Genomic DNA, 9,341 nt, shown 5'->3' on the forward strand with positions numbered 1-9,341 from the left:
GTACATGTTGCAGCAAATAATAATACCACTGCTGTTTGTTAATTAAATCAATCAAATTTATTGAGAGCTTATTGTGTGCAAAGCATTGGGAGAGTAAAATATAACAGAGGTGGGAGACACGTTCCCTACTCAAAAGGAACTTAGAATTTATAGTGGGAGGCAGACAAAGTAAATTATGAATACCTACATAAGTGCTGTGGGCCTGCGGGTGGGGTGAATAAAGGGTTCAAATCTCAGTGCAAGGGTGACATAGAAGATGAAGGAGTAGGGAAACTGAGGGTTTAATCGGGGAAGGTCTCTTGGAAGAGATCAGGTGCTTGGTACAGTGCTCTGCACACAGTAAGCATTCAATAAATACGATTGAATGAGATGCAATTTTAATAAGTCTTTGAGGGTGGAAGAGTGATGATTTGTCAGATATAAAGGGGGAAGGAGTTTCAGGCCAGAGGCAGGATTACTACGCTAATACAATCACTCATCCTGTCTCACCTGGATTACTATATCAGCCTCCTTGCTGATCTCCCAGCCTCCTGTCTCTCCCTACTCCTGTCCATACTTCACTTTCATTCATTATTTCAGAGCACTGTACTAAGCACTTGGAAAGTGAACTACAGAAATAGAGACAAATCCCTGCACACAGTGGGCTTACATTCTAGAGGGGGGATGAAGACATCGAAACAAATAGGCATCAATATAATAGAATTATAGATACATACATATATACAAAAGTGCTGTGGGGCAGGGATGAGGGGAAGAGCAAAGGGAGCAAGTCAGGGTGATGAGGAAGGGAGGGGGAGCTAAGAAAAGGGGGCTTAGTCTGGGAAGGCCTCTTAGAGAAGATATGCCTTCAGTAGGGCTTGGAAGCAGGGGAAGAGTGACTGTTTGGCGGATTTAGGAGAGAAGGCGTTCCAGGCCAGAGGTAGGACGTGGACCAGGGGTTGGCGGCAAGACAGGCGAGATGCCCGGATAATCCTTCTACAAAAATGTTCAAGACATGTCACCCCGCTCCTCAAAAAACTCCAGTCATTGCCCATCCACCTCCACATAAAACAAAAACTCTTCACGACTGCTTTTAAAGTACTCCATCACCTTGTTCTCTTCTTCCTCACCTTGCTACTCTCCTTCTACAACCAAGACCTCTCACTTCACTCCTCTAATGCTAACCTTCTCACTGTGCCCCTTGCTACCAATCCCTAGCCCACGTCCTGCCTCTGGCCTGGAACACCCTCCCTTCCCAAATCCAGCAGACTATAACTTTCCCCTGCTTCAGAACCTTATTGATGGCACATCTCCAAGGGTCCTTCTCAGACTAAGCCCTCCTTTTTCTTTTCTCCCACTCCCTTCTACATCACCCTGACTTTCTCCCTTTGTTCTTCCCCCTCCAAGCCTCACTGCACTTATGTATATATTTGTAATTTTATTTATTAGTATTGATGTCTGTCTCTCCTCTTTTAGACTGCAAGCTCATTGTGTGTGGAGAATGTGTCAGCTAATTGTTGTATTGTAATAGTAATAAAGGTATTTTGTTAAGCCCTTACTATGTGCCAAGCACTATTCTAAACGCTGGGGTAGATATAAGATAATCAGGTTGTCCCACATGGGACTCACAGTCTTAATCTCCATTTTACAGATGAGGTAACTGAGGCACTGAGAAGTTAAGTGACTTGCCCAAAGTCACACAGCTGATAGGTGGCAGAGCCGGAATTAGAACCCACAACCTCTAACTCCCAAGCCTGTGCTCTAGCCACTAAGCCATGCTGCTTCTTGTACTCTTTCTTAGTGGAAAATTCACATAACAGGCTAGTGGAAAAGCTGGGGCTGGAACCCAAATCTTCTAACTCCTAGGCTTGTGTTCTGCCCACTAGGCCATTCTACTCAAGGCCTTCCTTCCTCTCCCCCTCGTCCCCCTCTCCATCCCCCACATCTTACCTCCTTCTCTTCCCCACAGCACCTGTATATATGTATATATGTTTATACATATTTATTGCTCTATTTATTTATTTATTTATTTTACTTGTACCTATCTATTCTATTCATTTTATTTTGTTAGTATGTTTGGTTTTGTTCTCTGTCTCCCCCTTCTAGACTGTGAGCCCACTGTTGGGTAGGGACTGTCTCTATATGTTGCCAGCTTGTACTTCCCAAGCGCTTAGTACAGTGCTCTGCACACAGTAAGCGCTCAATAAATACGATTGATTGATTGATTGATTGATACTCAGAATGCCTCATAACGCCTCAGAACGCTACTCAGAAGCAGCGTGGCACAGTGGAAAGAGCACAGGCTTTGGAGTCAGAGATCATGGTTCAAATCCCAGCTCTGCCAATTGTCAGCTGTGTGACTTTGGGCAAGTCACTTAACTTCTTTGTACTTCCCAAGCACTTAGTACAGTGCTATGCACACAGTAAGCGCTCAATAAATATGATTGATTGATCGATTGATTCTCTGTGCCTCAGTTACCTCATCTGTAAAATGGGGATTAAGACTGTGAGCCCCCCGAGGGAAAACCTGATCACCTTGTAACCTCCCCAGCACTTAGAACAGTGCATTGCACATAGTAAGCACTTAATAAATGCCATCATTATTATTATTATTATTACTTACCCCAAATAGAACCACTTCAACCCAGAAACTAATACTCCAGTAGCAGATAATCAGTTGCTTCCCTTGCCTGTTAATTTCCATCATCACTATTAAATCATTAATATACACAGTATTAACACACAGTAAGCTCTCACTGATTGATTGATTCAATCAGTGGTACTTTTTAAGTGCTTACTTTGGACAGAGCATGACACTAAACTCTTGGGAGAATATAATAGAATTAGTAGACATTTTTCCCTGTCCACAAGGATCTTACAGTCTAGAGGGGAAAACAGAAACTAAAATAAATAATGTATATATACAAAAGTAATGTGGGGCACTTTATAAAATGCTTTATCAAGTATGTGGGAGTACAGAAAATGAGGATATCGTTGAGGAAGGTCTCTTAGAAGAGATAATAATAATAACAGTGATGGCATTTATTAAATGCTTACTATGTGCAAAGCACTGTTCTAAGCGCTGGGGAGGTTAAAAGGTGATCAGTTTGTCCCACGGGGAGCTCACAGTCTTCACCCCCATTTTACAGATGAGGTAACTGAAGCACAGAGAAGTGAAGTGACTTGCCCAAAGTTACACAGCTGACAATTGGCGGAGCCGGTATTTGAACCCATGACCTCTGACTCCAAAGAGATGCATTCATCGTCTTGAAGAAGGCAGCAAAACCTAGTGAAAAGAGCATTATGAGACTGAGGAACAGAAGGCCTGGGTTTCTAATCCCAGCTCTCACACTGAGTGACATTGGGCAAGTCACTTAACCTCTCTGGGCCTTAGCTTTCTTGTCTATACAATGGAGATAAGATGTATTGTAAACCGCAAATGGAACACAGTCTTTGTCCAATCTCATAACTACGCAATTAGACTGTAAGCTCATTGTGGGCAGGGAATGAATCTGTTTATTGTTGTATTGTACTCTCCCAAGTGCTTAGGACAGTGCTTTGCACACAGTAAGCACTCAATAAATACACCTGAATGGATACCCTAGTGTTTAGTGAGTGCCATCATTATTACTCACATCCAAGAATTTAAGTATTCTAGTATTTGCACATTTTCTTAAGAGTTATAGGGGAAATATGACAGTTGACAGATGGTCAGACTGAATGACATCTTCCACTTTAAGCTGCTAGTTGCCCATTGGCGTAGAATTGGCCATCAATACAGGACCCAAGACATTTAACAACTCCAAGAGATGAGCACTGATCCACAGACGACATGCCTTTGAATGAACCCAGAGCTGACCACCGGAGGATTGTAAACCTTCAGAAAACTTGAAACTGGTTCCAGTTGGAAATGTAGATTAGAACCCTGGAACTCTAACCTCCGGGCCCGTAGTCTTTCCACCAGGCCAGGCTGCCAATATTACGGATGCAGTTGTCTTCTGAAACTGGAAGCGACACAAATGGGGCAGTACATAACCTCTATTGCCTTCAAATATATTGCCAGCCTTAGTTGATTCTAAGAAGGGTTCGTAGTCATCTGTAAGTTTCTCATGGCTGTGCTTCCAGAGTACATTTTTCAGCACAAAGGTGCAACTGTGGATAACAGGCATCATGAATAACAAATCCAAAATTGTGGCGAAGGGCAATCTTCCCATGCACAAAATGTGGGTGTGATTTATCACATACATCATCCAACGATCTATATACTCACCCTCATAAATATCTCATCCTCAGAAGCAGCATCTTCTAAAGTGTATGACTGTGCTCTCTCACTTTTTCTGTCCTATAGAATCCCTCCTTCACACAGAAGAAAGTGAGATGCTGTCTATTTGGGCCTTAGGGTTTCAGAGGCTACATACAGCTGGTTTCAAATCTGTCTCTTGTTAACTTGATCTTTGCCAAGCCTCTTCTCAAGGACAACAATTTCCCTCCTGATTTCCACAATACTGATATAGTATCTCAAAATTTGCTGCTATACTACCTTGCTTAAGACTGTACTTCACATGCCTTTAAATGCTTGCATATGCTCTTCTATTAGACAACATTTATTAGTCCTCATTTCAGGAAACAACCTGGAAAATTCCCAGACAAATTCGCAATCCAAGTTGTAAAATCCAAGTTGGATCCAAGCGTTTAGTACAGTGCTAAGCACCTAGTACAGTGCTCTGTACACAGTAAGTGCTCAATAAATATGACTGAATGAGTGAATGAATAAAAATCTCACCAAATTTCACCAAAACCTGTCAAGGCAAAACAATGTTTTCTAGGACGCTTTTTATTTTCCCTGCTTATTTCTTCTGGGACACAAAAACTTTATTATCTAAATTCACCTTAATTTTATAGATTCTGCATGTAATTATGCAACAAATACATCCCACACCCTCCAAACAATAGATTTTAATGATAATGTTTAGCCTTCAGCTAAAACTTGATTTTTTTAAATTATCCAACTAAAATAGTTTATAGGACACATTCACAATCATAGCATTTGTACTTAAATTACACTAAAAATCCTCCTTCCAGTCTGTTTTGCTCATATAAAGAATTGAAATGGTACATTTGTATATATAGGTCAATGTGGCCACTCTAATACTTCCAATTGAAAGCAACACAAATATCCCCATATCACAAGATGTTGGAGCATGTCAGGTTTTATCTATCACCAGGACTGTCGACGCCATCATGATCTTCATCTGTACCTCATTTTCTTCCCCCTGCTAAAGTCTGATCCAGTCACACTTCACTGTGCTATAGGGTTACAATGGTATGTTGGCTGAGCCTTTGCCATCAGTGGTAGCGTTTCTGATGTAAGAACTACTCTGATCATCTTATGTGATGGACAGGCTCAGCAAGAATTCAGCAAGAAGATAACTGGTTGATGAGGGTAGTGAAGACTACAACGGTTACTGATATGTGCCTGCTAGTCTAACACACACTATCACAGCATTGGCACTATTTTGGCGTGACTTTGGTCATGCACGGTTTTGTAGATACACAATGTGTTTCCACTCTGCCTCACTACTAGCTTGTTTCTTTCTGTGCTCCAGCAAGAACCAAGGAGTATGAATGTTAGCTCACAAACCACTAATATTTTAAGTAACTTACTTTCATACAGGCTCTTAAGCCTGTTATTGTGTGACCAAACTGAGGTTTGTCTATCATTTTTGGTGGGATATTACATTACCCCTTCATGGTCAGAGACCCTTCCCTATGACACAGGATTTGTCTCCTGTTTCTTCAACAGAATTATTTAAGGTGTTTCAATTAGACTGATCAGGCAATCACAGTTTTGCCATTTCATTCTAATACCCCAAGAAAGATTTTCCATATGTGCATATCTGTTATTTATTCAGTCATATTTATTGAGTGCTTACTGTGTGCAGAGCACTGTACTAAGCGCTTGGGAAGTACAAATCAATAACATATAGAGACAGTCCCTACCCAACAACAGACTGTACTCTTGATAACCAGGCTATGACCTTCACTTCTGCACATTTCGTATGGCTATGCTTCTAGAGTACATTTTTCAGCACAAGGTGCAACTGTGGATAACAGGCATCATGAATAACAATTGCAAAAATGTGGCAAAGGGCAATCTTCCCTTTTGAAATTTCCTCAAGACCAGGGATGAGGTCTACTCTCAGCCTTTGTAATTACTCTCAGCACCTAGAACAATGTTCTGAATAAGGAAGATAATGCTGCTGCTAATAATAATAATAATAACAATGGCATTTGTTAAGCGCCTACTATGTGCGAAGCACCGTTCACCTTGATAGATAGTCCTTGGCAATATGTAGTTCATGTGTTGTGTAATCAAAAATCCAAATTGTTCGTTGCTCATTACCTCCTGACAAGAATTCCAAAATTGAATTTGTTATAGTTACAACTTAAGTTTCACTGAAAATTGAAAAACTTTGTTTTCCATACCTTAAAATTAACAAAATGGTCTTTTACTTGGGTGTCTTGAATTGTGGCCCAAAGTAGCCTAGTGGAAAGGGAACAGGCCTTGTAGAAAGAAGACCTGGGTTCTAATCCTGCCTCTGTTGTGTGCCGGATGACCTTGAGCAAACCACTTAATGTATCTGTGCCTCAGTTTCCTCATCTGTAAAATGGATCCCCATTTTAAAATACCTGCTTTCCCTCACAGTTACACTTGAGTCACATGTGGGATGAGGACTGTGTCCAACCTGATTATCTTGTATCTACTGTAGTGCTTAGTACAGGGCTTGGTACATAGTAAGAACTTAAATACATCATCAGTATTATTGTCATCACCATCACTCCAAGTAGTAACCACTGACAAGATAAAGGCTCAGTGACATCAACTAGGAGAGGTACCTCAAAGTGTTGGATTTCTCAGTTTTCCTCTGACAAATTGACAAATTTCAAGCATTTAGTCTGATTTATTATTTCTACAGCTACAAGTAGTAATAATTAAGCACTTAGTGCAGTGCTGTGCACACAGTAAGCACTCAATAAATACAATTGAATGAATGAATAATAATAAAGTGCAATTTTCTAAGTTTTTACTATGGGCCAAATACTGGGATAGATTCAAGATAATCACATTGGAAACAGTTCCCACCTCACATAAGGCTCACAGTCTAATAAGGAGGAATCAATCAACCAGTGGTATTTATTGAGTGCTTACTACCCCCTCCCAGCCCCACATATGGGGGGGATATATTTTGCCCCCAATATTGTTCAAAATTACATATCTGTAATTTATTTATATTAATGTCTGTCTCCAGACTGTAAGCTTGTTGTGGGCAGGGAATATATCTGTTTATTGTTATAGTGTACACTTAATACACTGCTCGGCACACAATAATCACCCAAATATAACTGACTGACTTAGTATGTGCAGAGCACTATAATAAGTGCTTGGGAGAGTACAGTAAAATAGAACTAGTTGATATGTTCCCTGCCCATAACAAGTTTACAGGTATTAATCCCTATTTTATAGATGAAGAAACTGAGGTCCAAAGAAGTTAAGGGATTTGCCCAAAATCACAGAGCAGAAAATGGAAGGGACAGAATTAGAACCCAGATCCTCTGACTCCCAGTCCTAAGCTTTTACCACTAAGCCATGCTTCTTCTCACATCTGCAATTTGAAGCTAGTTAAGGAGCCTGCTCACATAAAATCTTAGGAATAAGACCAGACTAAGTCCCTAACATCTTTAAAGAATTTCTTGGTTATGGAAATAACAACTGTATCATTTTCTGGAGGTCGGGAAAAAGCTAGTCTCAATTTTGGTCAGGTAGGCTGAAATAAAAAAAGGCAGCCGAGAAGGGAAAAATAACTTGAGATAGGCCACGTCTCCCCACTCAATGAGAACCTCCAGTTGCCCACCCACCTCCACATCAAATATAAACCTCTTACCATTGGCTTTCAAGCATTCAGCTTGCCCCAACCTACCAAACTTCACTCCTACTATAGCCAAACTTGTTCGTGTCACTCCTTTTGAGTCAGCTTTCTCAGTGCGCCCCAATCTTGTCTGTCCTGCTGCTGATCCTTTTCCCACATCTTCCCTCTGGCCTGGAACTCCCTTCACCTCCATAGACCCCAAAACTACAACTTTCATCTTCAAAGCCTTACTGAGGTCACATCTCCTTCAAGAGGCCTTCGCTAATTAAGCCTTTTTTTCCCCAGTTCCTTTTGCCTTCTATGTCACTATACACTTGGACAGTTGGCATTTGCCCCACCCTCATACCCACTGCACTTATATATTATCACTAGTACTTAGTGAGTGCTTACTACTACTACTACTACTACTACTACTACTATCAATAATCATAATAATAATTATGGTATTTGTTAAGCGCTTACTATGTGCCAAGCACTTTTCTAAGCGCTGGGGTAGATACAAGGTAACCAGTTTGTCCTATGTGGGCTCACAGTCTTAACCCCCGTTTCACAGATAAGATAATTGAGTCACAGAGAAGTGGCTTGCCCAAGGTCACATAGCTGACAAGTGGCTGAGCCAGGATTAGAACTCATGTCATCTGACTTCCAAGCCCAGGCTCTTTCCACTAAGCCATGCTGCTTCCCTGGTCAGAGCACTATATTAAGTACTATGTACATATATGCAAACTACTGATTTACATTAATATCTGTCTTCCCCTCTATACTATAAGTAAGATCATGATGGGTAGGGACTGTGTCTACCACCTCTGTTGTAGAGTACTCTCCCCAGTGTTCAGTTCAAAGCTCTGAACATATTAAACACTTAATAAATACCACTAATTGATTGGCAAAGGATGTAAAGGGGAAAAAGGAGAGGGGGGAAAAGAGGAAAAAAATGAAAAGGGGAGAGAGAAAAAATAGAAGAAAATGAGAGCTAGATTAAGATTTTGGGTGGTGGGGTCCGTTTCTCTTACTTCTCTTTTATGTTCCAAGTGTCTAATGTAGTGTTCATCAAGTATCAGAGCCCAATAAATCCTGAGAGAGAGATACCTTCCCCTACTCTGTCCTAACACCATCGTCATTCACCATATTCTCCTTTGTCCACTGCTGTGTAGACCAGTCGACAGAACTCTCCAGCACACTGGGCTGGACAAGAGCCACCATGACCATAGGCTTCTTGTTGCCTAAAGCACAACTTTGCTGCTCCCATTACTCAGAACATGATGGAGAGTCCTGCTGGCAAGACCCACGCAACAGGGAATGTGGTTGCCAAGTCTCTGACAGTGCAACTGTCACTACCAGTTGAAGTATCCAGGATTTTGCCTGCATAGAAAAGTCATATCCCATGTTGGAAAATCTGGACACTAGACAAAAATGACTGTTCTGAACACCATA

Source organism: Tachyglossus aculeatus, chromosome 3, assembly GCF_015852505.1.
Source record: "Tachyglossus aculeatus isolate mTacAcu1 chromosome 3, mTacAcu1.pri, whole genome shotgun sequence".
Taxonomy (NCBI): Eukaryota; Metazoa; Chordata; class Mammalia; order Monotremata; family Tachyglossidae; genus Tachyglossus; species Tachyglossus aculeatus.